The 13,859-nt window shown below is 44.8% G+C and overlaps 1 long non-coding RNA gene across 1 annotated transcript in view; it reads right to left on the bottom strand.

Annotated features, from left to right (window-relative positions):
* The window catches only part of LOC117752115, a 33,281-nt gene extending 21,439 nt beyond the window's left edge, over window positions 1-11,842 (bottom strand). The window contains exons 1-2 of the long non-coding RNA XR_004611994.1: window positions 11,734-11,842; window positions 2,270-2,363 (exon numbers count right to left, since the gene is read on the bottom strand). This is a non-coding gene — a long non-coding RNA (uncharacterized LOC117752115). The remainder of the gene's footprint in view (window positions 1-2,269; window positions 2,364-11,733) is intronic.
* Between the last annotated feature and the right edge of the window lie 2,017 nt (window positions 11,843-13,859).

Below are 13,859 nucleotides of genomic sequence, written 5' to 3'. Positions count from 1 at the left end.
TCTCCGGGTTTAACTTTGAGCTCCATCAAGGACACCGCCTTCTTCATTAAAGGCAATAAAGAGCTTTTCATCGACTCACAAACGACTCGTCGGGCCGTTTGTTTTCATCCCGTCTCTAAATACAATAATGAGTTCTGCCCTTGTGGAAACAGACAGATTTTAATTAGGCTGAAAGACGAATGACACATCCACCTGGGCTGAGTCGCACAATAAGTCACCTGCCCACACAGTGCACACACACACACACACACATACACACTTTGTACCTGAGAGTGCACAAGCACACGTGCGCTCTTCACTCTCTGTCTCTCGTGCACAGTCAAACAGCTGATCGATGCAAAGAGAAAGGAAATCATTTCTCTTGTGTCGACGGTCACTTCACCGCATTGTATTCCAGTGGCTGAATCGACCGACGCTGATTGATGGCAAACAGGAAACGGCAACGATTCACCGGAGAGAAACCATTCAGCTCGACCACATCACAACAGGGAGGAGGAATAAAAACTGCCCCAAGAGAATCTGATCCCAAAAAGGATTTCTGCTTTTAGAGATGAACAAAATTTTATGTTTGAATACTTTATCATTTAAAATGTGCCATCACAAATTAAACTCTATTACTGAGGAGGAAGGACCAACTTCTATTTTCACTTATTTATCTACTTATCTATTTTAAATATAGCCGTAATTACAACAGATGGAATTTGTTCGTATACTTAACTCAAACTAAATTTAATTAGACATGGAGAAATGTTTCTGCTTTTTATTTAATGAGACAACACTCTGTCTTTTATTACGGAGGTTTTTTGAGAAGAGTCAGAGAACGAGATCCGTGCAGGTTCAGGTCAAAAAGACACAAAGACTCATCAGAGCTGCGTCTTAATGGAGATAAACATGTGTATAAATAAATGAGTGTGTGTCTGTGTGTGTGCAGAAGCCCTGAGCGGAGCCACAGGCAGATGGAGGGAGCAAACAAGGGTTAGAGACAGATGTGTGTGTGTCTGTGTGTGTGTCTGTGTGTGTGTCTGTTTGTGTGTGTGTGTGTCGTCCTCATACATAATGGACAACGTTCACACAGAAGTGGTTGTTAATGAGAGGGAGTGAGAAAGAGAGAGAGGATCACGTAAACAAACATAAATAGACATTGACGGACAGACACACAACAAAAGAAACACAACTAAAGTTTCTGAACATTGAAACTTAACTGGAAATAAATGCCAATGTTGAAGAGTAACACGAGGGATTCAGCAGATTTAGCATCGCTGCTCATTTCCATTAGTATTTTGCATCCAGGTCTGTTAGTGGAGCCGTGGAAACACCTCGTCACGAGACGTCCGACACACGAGAGGCCACAGCTGCCTCCAGCTCCGCGGCCGCCTGTGGTCATCAGGGTTTCTGTGTGTGTTTGCTTTGTGTTTGGCTCCATCTGGGCTCCACACACACACATTTCAGAAGCTGTGACAGTGACCGTGTGTTTGTTTCAGCGGCGTCAGCGCGAGGCATTATATAACACTGACACGGTGTAGATACGCAAAGAGCAGAAATAACAACCGGAGCTTAACTTGGGTCAACAACTCAGGTCATGAACCAACACCCTGCAACAACTAACTAACTCACTTTCTTTAACATTGAGAAATATGATGTTTTTTTCACTTTTACACCAATTTCCCAAGGGATAATTTCAAAAATATTAAAAAAAAGGGACATGAAATAATGAGACTTTAAATTGCAACAAAAGCTTTTATACGCAATTTTCTTAAAAGGAACCGATTGAAAGAAAATCTTTCCTCCATGTCTTTTTTTTCTGTCACACACACACACACACACAGACACACACTATATAAATACATAGTGTATATAGGTTGCTGAAGGCGTGTGGAGGAACTTTTGTCAGCTCACACCCCTTCCTATTCCCTCACGTCGTCCTAGTGCCTGTCATTGCCTACACACTCAATCTGCCTGTGTGTGTGTGTGTGTGTGTCTGTGTGCATGCGCGTGTGTGTGTGTGTGTGTGTGTCTGTGTGCATGCGTGTGTGTGTGTGTGTGTTGGGGGTATATTCAGCTTTCTATCTGTTCTCCAATGTGGGTGTTGAGTGAATGTCTCTATTTTTGTGACATCTTTCGCAGAAGTAGTCGGGCCGTGTGTGTTTGTGTGTGTGTGTGTGTGTGTGTGTGTGTGTGTGTGTGTGCGTGTGTGATGCATGTCAGTGCAGTAGCGTGTGTGAGTGAATGAAAGACACACGCGTGTTCATGTGCCTTCCGCAGCTCTTACATTAGTAACCATGCCGCGCTCCTCGTCTCCCTCCTGAGTGAGAATCGAACACGCGGCGCTCGCTGCTGCTGGAACATATTTCATCACGTAAAACCTGCAGAGACCAAAATAAATGCGTGTGAAATCAGTGACAGGACTCAGATTCATACATAAAGTTGAAATGTGACGAGATTTATTCGAGCAAATATTAAATTCTATCCCACAGGGGGTTCAAGCGGTAAAATACACTTCCTGCCGCCTCCCTGGATGTTTGCCTTTGGTTCTGCGCGCTCTAGAAATGACCATGATGAGTCCTTAAAGTTAGAAAAACTCAACTTCTTTCTCACTGTACACTTAGATGTGGAAACTCAACCCGAGCCCAGTCCAGTCCCAGTCCAGTCCCGGTAAGATATTCAGGTTTGGGTCGAGTTAACTACTTGATGTTGTAACGTTGCTCGTGCCTTTAATCGTCAGGTTTAGATACATAAATCTGATGGAGACACGACACCAGGGTGAACGCACTCATTTCTTTTTCTATATTTTGGCAGTGCAGATTTAATTTCTACATTTAATCATCATTTAGGTAAATACAACAACGAGATCTGACTGTTCTGGTCGATATCAGATGTTCTGCGGTTCCTCTGGGGCCAAACAGTCTGGATCGTGAACCATATTAGAAAGACCAGACTAAGAGTCATGTTTTTATTCTCCTCGACCTTGAACTTGACTTTCACTGCTGCTAACGAGCCTCATGTTAACTCCACTGAGGAGCAACTCCGTGTTTCTCTTGTTGAAGTATTTTTAAATTCCAGGCAGACATTAGTCTTTGCACCAACATCTTTATTCTGAGTCTGTTGCTCCCTCAGGGTCAGTTTGCTTTCCTGTGATGCTCTCACACCAGTTGCAGTCGGGTTTGGCTTTATTTTTTAAAATCAACTTCCTTTTTTCTGCTTCTCGTTAAATATCTATTCTTTGGTTTATTTCCTCAGACACTAGTTGAAATGTTTAGGATTCATCGTTCCACTTCTCTCTATTTTGAGCGTCTACACATCTTTTGACCACTTCAGACGTTTCCCAGCATGTTGGAGCCCCTCACTGTGTAATGAGCTGCTGCCTTCGTGCATCACGAGTTGTTTTCATGCTGATTATGACCCAGAATTAATGAAAGTATGTAAATGAAGTGGGTAAAACTGTCTCTGAGCGTTTTGGGATAAATAACAAGGGATTTTTTTGGAAAGTAATGTACAATCTGTTCCCTTTTTAACCAGATCAACACCAGTTGAGTGACAAAAAAAACATTTGGCCTGATGCAAGAACCATTTGTACCAATAGATTTGTTCCTAAGTTGTGCGAATGAGTAATTCACCAATTTAGCATTCACCACTTTTCTTAAATTTAGTTTTTTTACTGGTACAAACAGAATAAAACTAGATAAGAACCTGAACTTGTTCTTGCATGAGGCCAAACGACTACTCGGCTGTTTCCTGCTGGATCTCTGCAGCTCATTCTTCTCCAGAGCTGCATGAACTGGAACACTTAGTATTCTTTATTACCCACGCTGCCTGGTGGGATGGAGAATAATCAGGGTCTGACGAGCCTCGCCTCTTTTTAATCTGCGGGATCTTCACATCACCGCCTTATTCATGGAGCAGTTTTTTTTCTATATAAAATCAAGTTTGTCATAATGGGATTTTGGAGGTTTTAGGTCACAGGGCGAGTCTGGGCGCGCACGTTTCCTCCTCTTTCATCAAATCCACTTAGCAAAACGAGAGAAGGCTGAAGTTATGTGATCGCCACAGCTGGGATACGACTCAGAGAGGAAGAAGAACAGAGGAGAAAGGAGGAGGAGAAAGGAGGAGGAGAGGAGCCTTAAACGATTCTAACAGCAGGATTTATCCCGGAAGACGTTGATCCCTCACTTCAGCTGCGAACGCCCGAGTTGTGTGACAAGTAAACCTTCCGCAAATAATTAGAATTCATGCTCAGGCGTCTGGAATCACACACGAGAGAGAAGAGTCTTGATTGTGACAAAGCACATTTGTTAGGAAAGTGGTTTACACAGCAAATAAAATGACGGAGAAGAATCCTGCGGTGAGTTTCTGCCCAGCTCTCGTGTTTGTGTGGGCGGGAAAACAGCTGGAGAAGACGAGCGGAGGACAAGAGGAGGGAGGGGGGGGTAGAGACAGGAGAGAAGAGAAGATGGATTCATTCACCGTTTCTCTCCCTGAGAAATGAATCACTATTTACAGGCAGCGCAGTCGGAGTGAGGTTTGGCTCCGTCACCTCGCAGCAGGAAGTCACAGAAAACCTGCAGCAGCTTCGCTCTGCCAGGTTCCGTTAACCGGTGACTAACGAGAGATCTTCCATGTGTGATTGATTCGTCTGAGCCGAACCGGAGAGACGATGTTCTCAGGTTAAATCTGATTTTGTACAATATGTAAGACAAAAATTATGGAATCACTATTTTTATTTTACTAGCGCTGCTAAAAAGCTAAAGATGGACGACGCATGACTGAAGCCGAAACATCCTGGACACGGGCGCCGCCATCTTGAGCTTTTGGCGCCATTTGGAACCAGAGTCTCTGCAGCAGTGATCGTGGTAAGATACATCGACCAATCAGGGGTCAGTCTCAGCCGTCAATCATGACGTTTCAATCCGAATTTATAGCATCAAAATACTAATTAAAACCAAAACACTTAAACATCAGCGTGATGAGAAATACCTTAAATGACAAGAACCAACGTTTACTTTGACTTCTTAGTTTGGCCCATCTGCTAACGTGGAGGAGGTGGGGTATTGATCCTTATGACCACTGGGCTGTAATCAACCCAAAATAATCTACTGTACTAAAAAATAATTATTGTAGATACTGTATTTAGCAGTAGAACAGTAGAGTTTGTGCATTTTTAGGTGTATTTCTATGTTAAATATGGTTTAAACTAAAGCTTTACAGTCTATTTATCTGAAACTCCACGAGCCAGCCAGCCTGAGAAGCGTATTTTCCTCCGATAAGCTTCAGCAGTTACACTTTTCTGCCTTTGAACGTTCGATCCTCATTTTCCAGAAGCCTGATCTCCACTATTACTTCAGCTCCAGACTTTTCCCAGATCCAATTTCATCACCGTTACGCAGAACCTGCGCAGAGACGGGTTCTGTTCCTCCCCTGAAGTTTCCACACATCTGGTCTCAGCTGAAGTTCAACACGTTGTTAGACACGAGTCACATCTGATCCCAGAGAGAACTTTCCTTTCTTCTTTCATATTCCCTCCATCCTTTATCCCTCGTTCCCTCTGCGTGACTCCTGCCCTGCACCTCCTCCCGGGCATCACTACACCTGATATACTTCTAAAGGTCGATCACCTCCCGTTCCCCTCGCTCATACAAACGACCAATTATCTCATTATCCGCCTTTTTCTTTCTCTCTTCACAATGTTTTCTCCATTTTCTCCTCCCTACACCTTCTTCTTCCGCTCATCTTTCTCACTTACGCACCCCCCCACGTCCCCCTCGTGACTTCAGGTGTCGAGATCAGCGGCGCCATATGGCTCACAGCTCTGTAACCGCAGCGTGTGCATCGGGCCCGTGAACACGCGGGATGTGGACGGATGGCTTATCATATGTGAGCTGACGTGGGATTTATCAGCAGGTTTGTGAGAGAGTGTGTGTGTGTGTGTGTGTGTGTGTGTGTGTGTGTGTGTGTGTGTGTGTGTGTGTGTGTGTGTGTGTGTGTGTGTCAGATGGGCCTAAATGATTGTCCTGTTCCCGGTCAGTCGATAGCTAAAGTAAAACTGGGTGTGTGTTTGTGTGTGTGCAGTTAATTTAAGTTAGTAAGGCCTTCTTATACCTTCTCAACACAACACACACAAACACACAGATATATATATATATATATATAATGGAGTAATAACCATGAAATGAAAACTAAAGTTCACGTCTCTCAGTGCACTACGTGAAGGGTCCTGCCTGGATTTACTCCACCGAGGGATTTAACTACATTTAGTCACTCGGGCTAAATGTCAAATTTACCATATTACCATATTGCCCTTCATTACACGGAGCGCTGCTTGGTTTCCTCGCAGCGTCAGTGTCGTCCCGACGGGCCGAGAGGAAGGTTCCAGGTCCGACCACCGTCAGAGGGATGAGAATCTGCTGCAGCTGTTTTTTTGTGAGGTTAAACCGATCGTGATTCCTGTCGTGATCTGTAGACGTTTGTTATCAGTTCCACGTCGGTCATGTTTGTGGTTTTAATACAGCGTGAACATGTCTATTTGTTTGAGAAAGAACTACAACGCTAAACTCATGCACGTTAGCAGACAAGCTGCACCTCAATATGACTTCTGCACCGACGCTCCAGCATCAACAACCTAATACAGAAGTTATATTTGATATTTATGTTATAATAAAGTGTCAGTCGCTGAGGCCAGTGTTTCTATTAAGCACATTTGGCTGATAAGACGTCAAGAGTTTTTCTTTAAACACTACGAGACTTTCTGTCGCTTTATTTCTTCATCACAAAATCCTACTTTGGTTCACTGTTTTTTCAGTCCTGGGTTTCGCTCACTACGCCTCAACTTCTCCACATCTCCCTCCTCCTCCTCCTCTTCCTCCTCTTTCCCCCGTCTTCCTTTGGGCACTTTCTCTCCTCTTTTGCTGCCACATATTCGCCGTTTTTAGACACAGCAGTGACGGCTCTGTTCTCCGCCCGAGCCTCGACTGCCGGCTGATTGGTGCGTGCCTGTGTCTTGACATCCTGAATATGTATTTACGTCCTTGTGTTTGTCAACACTTGGGAGTTGTCGGAGCGCATCACTGTCAAATCTCCTGCTTTTTTTCTCGTCTGCGTCTTGTCCCCGGCTCCTTCCCTTCAAATGGCCTCTCGTCTTCCTGTGCGTCTCGCCATCGTATCTCTGTGCCCTTAATAGTCCCGCAGCCGAGTGTGTGTGCTGTCAGACGCGGTGACTCGGGATTCAACAAACCCTCCTGTTCTTGGTACTTTGATTTAAGGCGTCACCAGCATTTTTTTGCAAACTCTATTCGGAGACAGGGCCCTCGTACGAGAGGAGGCGCTTTTATTCCAGCGAGTCATGCAAATCATATTCCACACATTTGTGTATTTGTTTGTTATTTCATACTTTCCATTCACCACATCGTAGAAAGTAGACAGTAGAAAATATGTTTGTGGTTTTGAACTAATTAGAACAACATATTTGCGCTCTCTCACACCGTCTCTCAACCGTCCTTTACAACACGGCCTCATTCATTCATTCATTCATTGTGAAATATGGGCGATGCGTCGCTTTTCCAAACCAGAGGACGTCTCATTCGTTTTGCTCTCGTTCTATTATGTCTCCGTCTGTCTGACTATTTATAGAGATTAGCTTCCTAATTAGGTGTGTGTGTCTGTGTGTGTGTGTGTGTGTGTGTGTGCGTTGCCTTGCGGTCTGTCAGTCCACCGCCCTTGCCCACAGTCAGCTGCTAATCATGAGTCCTAATCAGTTTTTGGAGAACACACACACACGTACATTCTTGTACTTCCATCTCGGTGAGGACACTCGTTAGCATGATGCATTTACCAGCTACCGTCACAACTTAATGCTGAACCCAAACCTATATATACCTTAAAGCCAAGTCTTCACCCTCAAACAGCCCTTTGGAAAAGTGAGGACGGGACAAAATGTCCTCACTTTCCAAAAATGTCCTCACGCTGTAAGGTTGATGCCCAAAGTGGTACACACACACACACAGGGAATGTCACACGCGGCTTGCATGTGAATGACTGGAATACCTGCACTGCAGCAGGTTGTTGAAAAGAGAGAGGGAACGCACATGCACACGCACACACACACACACACACACACACACACACACACACACACTTCCCCTCCCTTTGTAACCCAGCTGCCATTTTGTTGTCTCAGGGGTGTCACCTTATCAGAGTGTGTGATGCACTCGATGCACCGAGAGCTTCATTTAAATGGATGGATCTCTCTCTCTCTCTCTCTCTCTCTCTCTCCCTCTCTCTCTCTCTCTCCCTCTCCCTCTCTCTCTCCCTCTCCCTCTCTCTCTCTCTCTCTCCATTGCCTATGGAGACCTCATAACTCTGTACTGTGAGGTGATAATGATGGAGTGTATACGATGATGGACGACATGACGGCTAACCAAAGCTGAAGCCAAAACATCATGATCGCCTCCTGGTGGCTGGATGCAGTATAGGTCAAAAACCCCAGATGGGACACGAGGATTTCCCCTTAAATTCAGATGTTAACCTACAGACTAATATAAGCAGGTAGTGATTTAAAGACAAGTCATGTTACAAGAGCAGCTTTTGTTATACGAGATTTACTTTGTAGACTTTAACCGACTCAACTCGTATCCGTCAGTAACGAATGGATTTCGTGAATTTGGCCAGAAATTAAGCAAACACCTCAGGACTCAACCCAAATCTGATATTCTTCCATCTTCTCTCATCCCCATCTCCTTTCTTCCTGCGCCACTTTCCTCCTCCTCCTCCTCCTCCTCCTCCTCCTCTCTCGGTTCCCTGAAGTCATTTCACAACAGAGCTCCACCAGATGTTATAATACACTGAGGGCTCCATTAAACTCATAGTGCAACCTAAACCGACACGGCCCCACTCTAATAGGCCACTGTACAGCGCTAAACAACTTCTCTCCCGCGTCACGCACTCCCCACAACATGGCAATAAAGGAAATTGAATAGCTTTAAAGCTGCAATGTCTGTATTTGAGTGATGACAGAAAAAAATCCAACACACTTTCAGGCAAAGGGCTTATTGCCGTGTGGCCGTTTGGGAAACAGGTTTAATGCCGTTTGCCGTTTGTTGGGAAAACGCCGGACGTTAAACCTGCTGTAAAGAAATATTCTGAGACAGCGCACAGCTAATTTTCTACATTGATATTCCCTCCAGGGTTGGTTCCATTATTTCAACACCTGTCATAAAGATGACATGACTTGCAGCAGCCAAGCTGGTTCCAGCCCGCCCGTCCTCTGTTGTAAATTTTTAATTGCTGTTGTTGATCCAATAAAATCTGATGCAGCAGAAGAATCATAAACTCACAGTGTTACACTGCAACTTCACATTCACTGCACATAGAACCGACACACATAGAACCCACACAGCAGAGACATCGTACGGAACCCGTGAGCTCGAGGTCGTAACGTGGGACATTGTTGGGACACCGCTGCTAGGCAACGACAACGTGGAATATTAGTAATCAAACCATAATATTCACTATTTTTCGGCATCTAGAAGTCACAGAGGCTAAATAATACAAACGCAAAGAGGCTTGTTTCCCCCAGCAGCAGCGGTTCGGACATGTTCACGCTCCTTTGCCGTAAGAAACCAATAAAAGATATTATTCCATAGTTTCCTACAGAAGGCTCCATCTTTACCAACTGTCTCTGTAATGCCCCCCCCCCCCCCAAGGAGCCATCTGGGAATCTCTATGCACATTTATTGAGGGGTCATAGAGATGTTGGTAGACTTGTCGCACTAGCGCACGAGCCAAAACAATGATGATACGTAGGTTCTGGCATGTGCCTGAGCCAGGTTTCAGTTTCCTGCCTTATCTCACACACTAGCCTTGCTGGTCTATTCCTTTAGTCTGCTTCCATCCATCTCTATCCATTACTCCTTCACTTCTCTCATCCCTGTCTCCTGTGCATCCTCCTCTGGTTCCTCCTGACCTTCTCCACATGCCTCCAATCCTTCCACTCAGCCAAGAACCTGTCAAGTGAAGTTTCCTTTGCCTCCTGTTTCAAACCTCCTCTGACCCCAAAACACCCGTTTGCTCTTCCCTCTTCAGTTTCCACATCCTTCTCATCGGTCAGGGCCGTAATCGACTCTTATCTGGACGTCCAGTGAATGTTTATGCTTTTGAAATGGGTTGATTATTGTTGTTTTCATCCACCACATCACAGGTAGAGCCGCTAAGTGGCAGTGGAATGGGGCAGAAGCTCTTATCCTCTTTGCACAGACAACATGTCTCTGTATCAGCAGCCGGTCGGCAGAGCGGTGAGATTCACACTGAGGTTTCCACCTTCATCTCAACAAAGTGCCCTGAGAAGACGTTATTACTGGAGTGAAGCTCGCTGCCTCTGCTACGCGGAAACTGAGTACAGCTGGAAAACAGTAATAAAGTTTGATGTTTGTGGTTTAGGAGGAACAGTTTAGGACCTGTACTGCAATCCAGATGATTTGGTCTCTTCTGGGGAGCAGAGCTGTCGTCCATCCTCATACACAGACTATGTTTTAGACGTTGTGGGACAAAGTACGACTTATATACAAGGAACCACTCAACTGAATAAAACTGCAGGTTATAGCAGTGATTCTTGATTTCACTCCATCTCCCAGTGAGTGACTCATGATTCTACTGTTTCATTTCTCTCTGCAGAGAGAGAGACCAGAGATTAATAGATTCTGCACAAGTCCATCACAATAATCAGATGTGGTTCAAATTGAATGAGGACATTTGTCTGATTCACTGCATCTCTTCGATTTATCTTTATTTGCGAGTATTGTTTTCATATTTGGGTTTTTTTACTAGATTAAATCAAATCAGTGGGAACATCCTCGGTCACAAGAGTCAGTGGAGAAGAAGCTGAAGATTTTAATAACGCTGGCTCTTATTAACCCTTCATTTTACCCTCCACAAAATGGGTTTAAAATCCCAAAATTGAGACATTAATAAAAAAATGAGCAATCACTTAACGTGGCGCTGACTAATCACAGTGTTATATCATGTAGAAAGTGGAGTTGAGACCTTTTCGAGGACTGAATCTAACCTTTAGATATTCTTCTTTCCCTTCGTTTCTCTTGACTCAGAGTCTCTGTGTACAGAGTAGAGCCGGTCTCGGTCCAACAGTGTTAACATGGAGGTTATCACAGTGCTGACTTCAGTCCCAGCTGCCGCCTCTCATCCGTACGGCTTTTCAAAAATCAGGTTTAAGAATAATTACAGCCGAGCATGTGGACCCGCGTGTTCCTCTGTGTGTGTGTGTGTGTGTGTGTGTGTGTGTGTGTGTGTGTGTGTGTGTGTCCTCTCGAGACTGCATGGAGAGGGTGAATGTTTTGGATAATGTCGCACTCCAAGGCTCGGCTGGTAATTACCTTCCTGAAACTGGCTCAATAGAATGGTTGCTGACTGCAGCGTGTTTTTCTCACCGTTTCGTTTTTTTTAAAAAGCAGTGAAACAGTTGATGAGCGACGGAGCGAAGGGGCGACGGAGCGTTAAGAAGTTAACGGCTTCGAGCCAACGTCCATTCTCCCATTCACTGCACGTTTTCTGTCGTAGTGGCCAGAATCCAAAAAGTCCAGTGGTGGCGTTTTCTCTCCGAGGTGATTGGACGATTCGGAGCCACATCAACATCAGATATTGTCTCCTTAAAGTACTCATGATTGTAATCTACTGTTTCCTCTACACTCAATTACCCTAACCCCAAAAGTGAAGCCAGAGCGTCTCACTCACCCCCTGGTGGCTGGCGCTCGTATCGGCGGGACCTCAACACCTTCGGCTCCATCCCCACGATCGGCGCACTGCACTGCTCGTGTCCGGGGATGTTGTGGCATCATTTCTGGACAATGGGAGGAAGAGCAGAGGTCATCGTCAGTCTTTATATACGATCTGTGTTCACGACTCAAATCTCTAATCTTACTTTCTCTTGTTTGTAGTGTTTTCTGCAACAAAGCAACGTTTAAGATTTAAATGCCATTTTAAAAATGAAAACATTAGTTTGGATGGAGCCTAATTGATAGATTCTAATTGCTGCGACTGCACCCTGACGCGTTTTTGATCTCCTTTCTCTAATCCCATCAGCATTCAGAGCTCGTGATGGTCAATTCAGTCAACGCAGTCAACAAGCGCTCAACGACTTGCTCGACCCTCCGGAAAATAACAGAGCGGCACATGGAGCCGGTGCTCGAGTCGCTAAAACCTCTCAGGCCGTCAAGTCCAAATAAAGTCTTGAGTCGCCCAGGAAGGGATTTGATGGCACAGATAAAAACGGAACCACCGGCACTTTTCTATCAATACAAAACCAAGAGGAAGGCCTTCATGCCAAGGATGTTGTTTTTAGGGGCTCCTCTCGTTGATGTCTGGAAATGTGAGATGCAGGTTGGGATGCTGTTGTTCTCGTGGCAACCCTCCCAGAGCTGAAATTATGGTCTGTTCGGCCATTTGGATGATTGCTGTTGTCCACGATTACGTACCAGCTGTGGAAGGCGTTTTAAAGCTGCACCAGCACAGCGTCACGGTTGTAATTATGTATTTGCCCTTTGTCACCGGTCTGGCTCCAGTGAACGTATGTTTGACGTTTCCCCTTTTTTCTTTTTTATCATCTCTCCATCTCCCAGACTGCACCATCCATTTCCTCCGCTGCTTTCCCCATCTCTCTGGGAGACGTATAGATTTTACTTATCAGTGTTTGCTCTTTCTGTGTGTGTTTGTTTGTCTGTGTGCGCGTCCGCCTGGTGTTGTCACCTCCCCGTTGGCTCGGCAGTAATGGAATTAGCCGGAGTGACCGGTCAGCTTTCGGTAAGAGGCAGAAGATATATTGCCCCGGAGAGAAAGAAAAGGACGTGAGCCAGCGACTTACTGGAAGTGCTTTGTTTTAGATTACACTTCACCAGTTCACACAATCTTTAGATAATACACACACACATCCTCACACAGTTACCAAAATCGGCCAAGTCGTTAGTCTGCTGTTGGTATTTCTCCAACGTGGCCTCCTGCTACGTCTCGGAGAGGAGGAACATATTTCTCGGTTGCCAGGCATCAATATTTCTCAATTTTTTAAGATAGAAATGTCAGTCCAGACACTTTCGAAACTACCACAGTTGGAGGAAAAGTTTTGTATTTACAGAAAACGACCTCATCAAGAGTTTTTTTATTGTCACGAAGAGCTCAGCATGGAAGAGATCGGGAAATTATTTCATGATAGACAAATTATTTAACTGTTTCTGTGTCTTGCTGTGAGTTCACTTCCTCTCTCTCACCATTTACGTAACTGAACATATATAATTTCAAGGTCATATAAAGCTACACTCAACTATAACCACCATCATTACGTACGTGCGGCTGAATTAACAAATAACACTAATTCCTCCTCCCGGGCTGATCGGTGTAATCGCCCCCTCGAAGGTAACTCTGTTATATTTAGAGCAGAGAGAGCAGCGCTGGTGGGAGAGTGGAAACACGTAGGACGCAGAGAGAAGACGAGAGGGGAGCTGTTTGTGTGGGATAGCAGAGACAAGAGGTTGCTCTTCTCTGTGTCATTTTGCTCTAACAGCAGAATTATACTGGATATTACCTGCTTGGAAAAAAAAGGGCAGAAACCCACCAGGCCTCTGCATCTCTGCACAAAACAAGTGCTTTCTGGAATTTGTTTAACCCGGCAGGTTGACTTTGAACATATTCTGATTCCTGAGAAGCGGCTGAAGTTAATGTTTGCTTTCATGCAGCAACACATTTCAATCCTGCAGCTTCGCCACATTGGCAGAGAGATTTGCAACACCCACACAGTTTATGCTATAGTTTAAATTTGGCTAAATAGTGTCATGCACAGAGTTTCAAGGGCAAAGCTAAACTTAAATTAA

This window comes from Hippoglossus hippoglossus, chromosome 18, assembly GCF_009819705.1.
Source record: "Hippoglossus hippoglossus isolate fHipHip1 chromosome 18, fHipHip1.pri, whole genome shotgun sequence".
NCBI lineage: Eukaryota > Metazoa > Chordata > Actinopteri > Pleuronectiformes > Pleuronectidae > Hippoglossus > Hippoglossus hippoglossus.
This window is presented reverse-complemented; position numbering and strand designations above follow the sequence as displayed.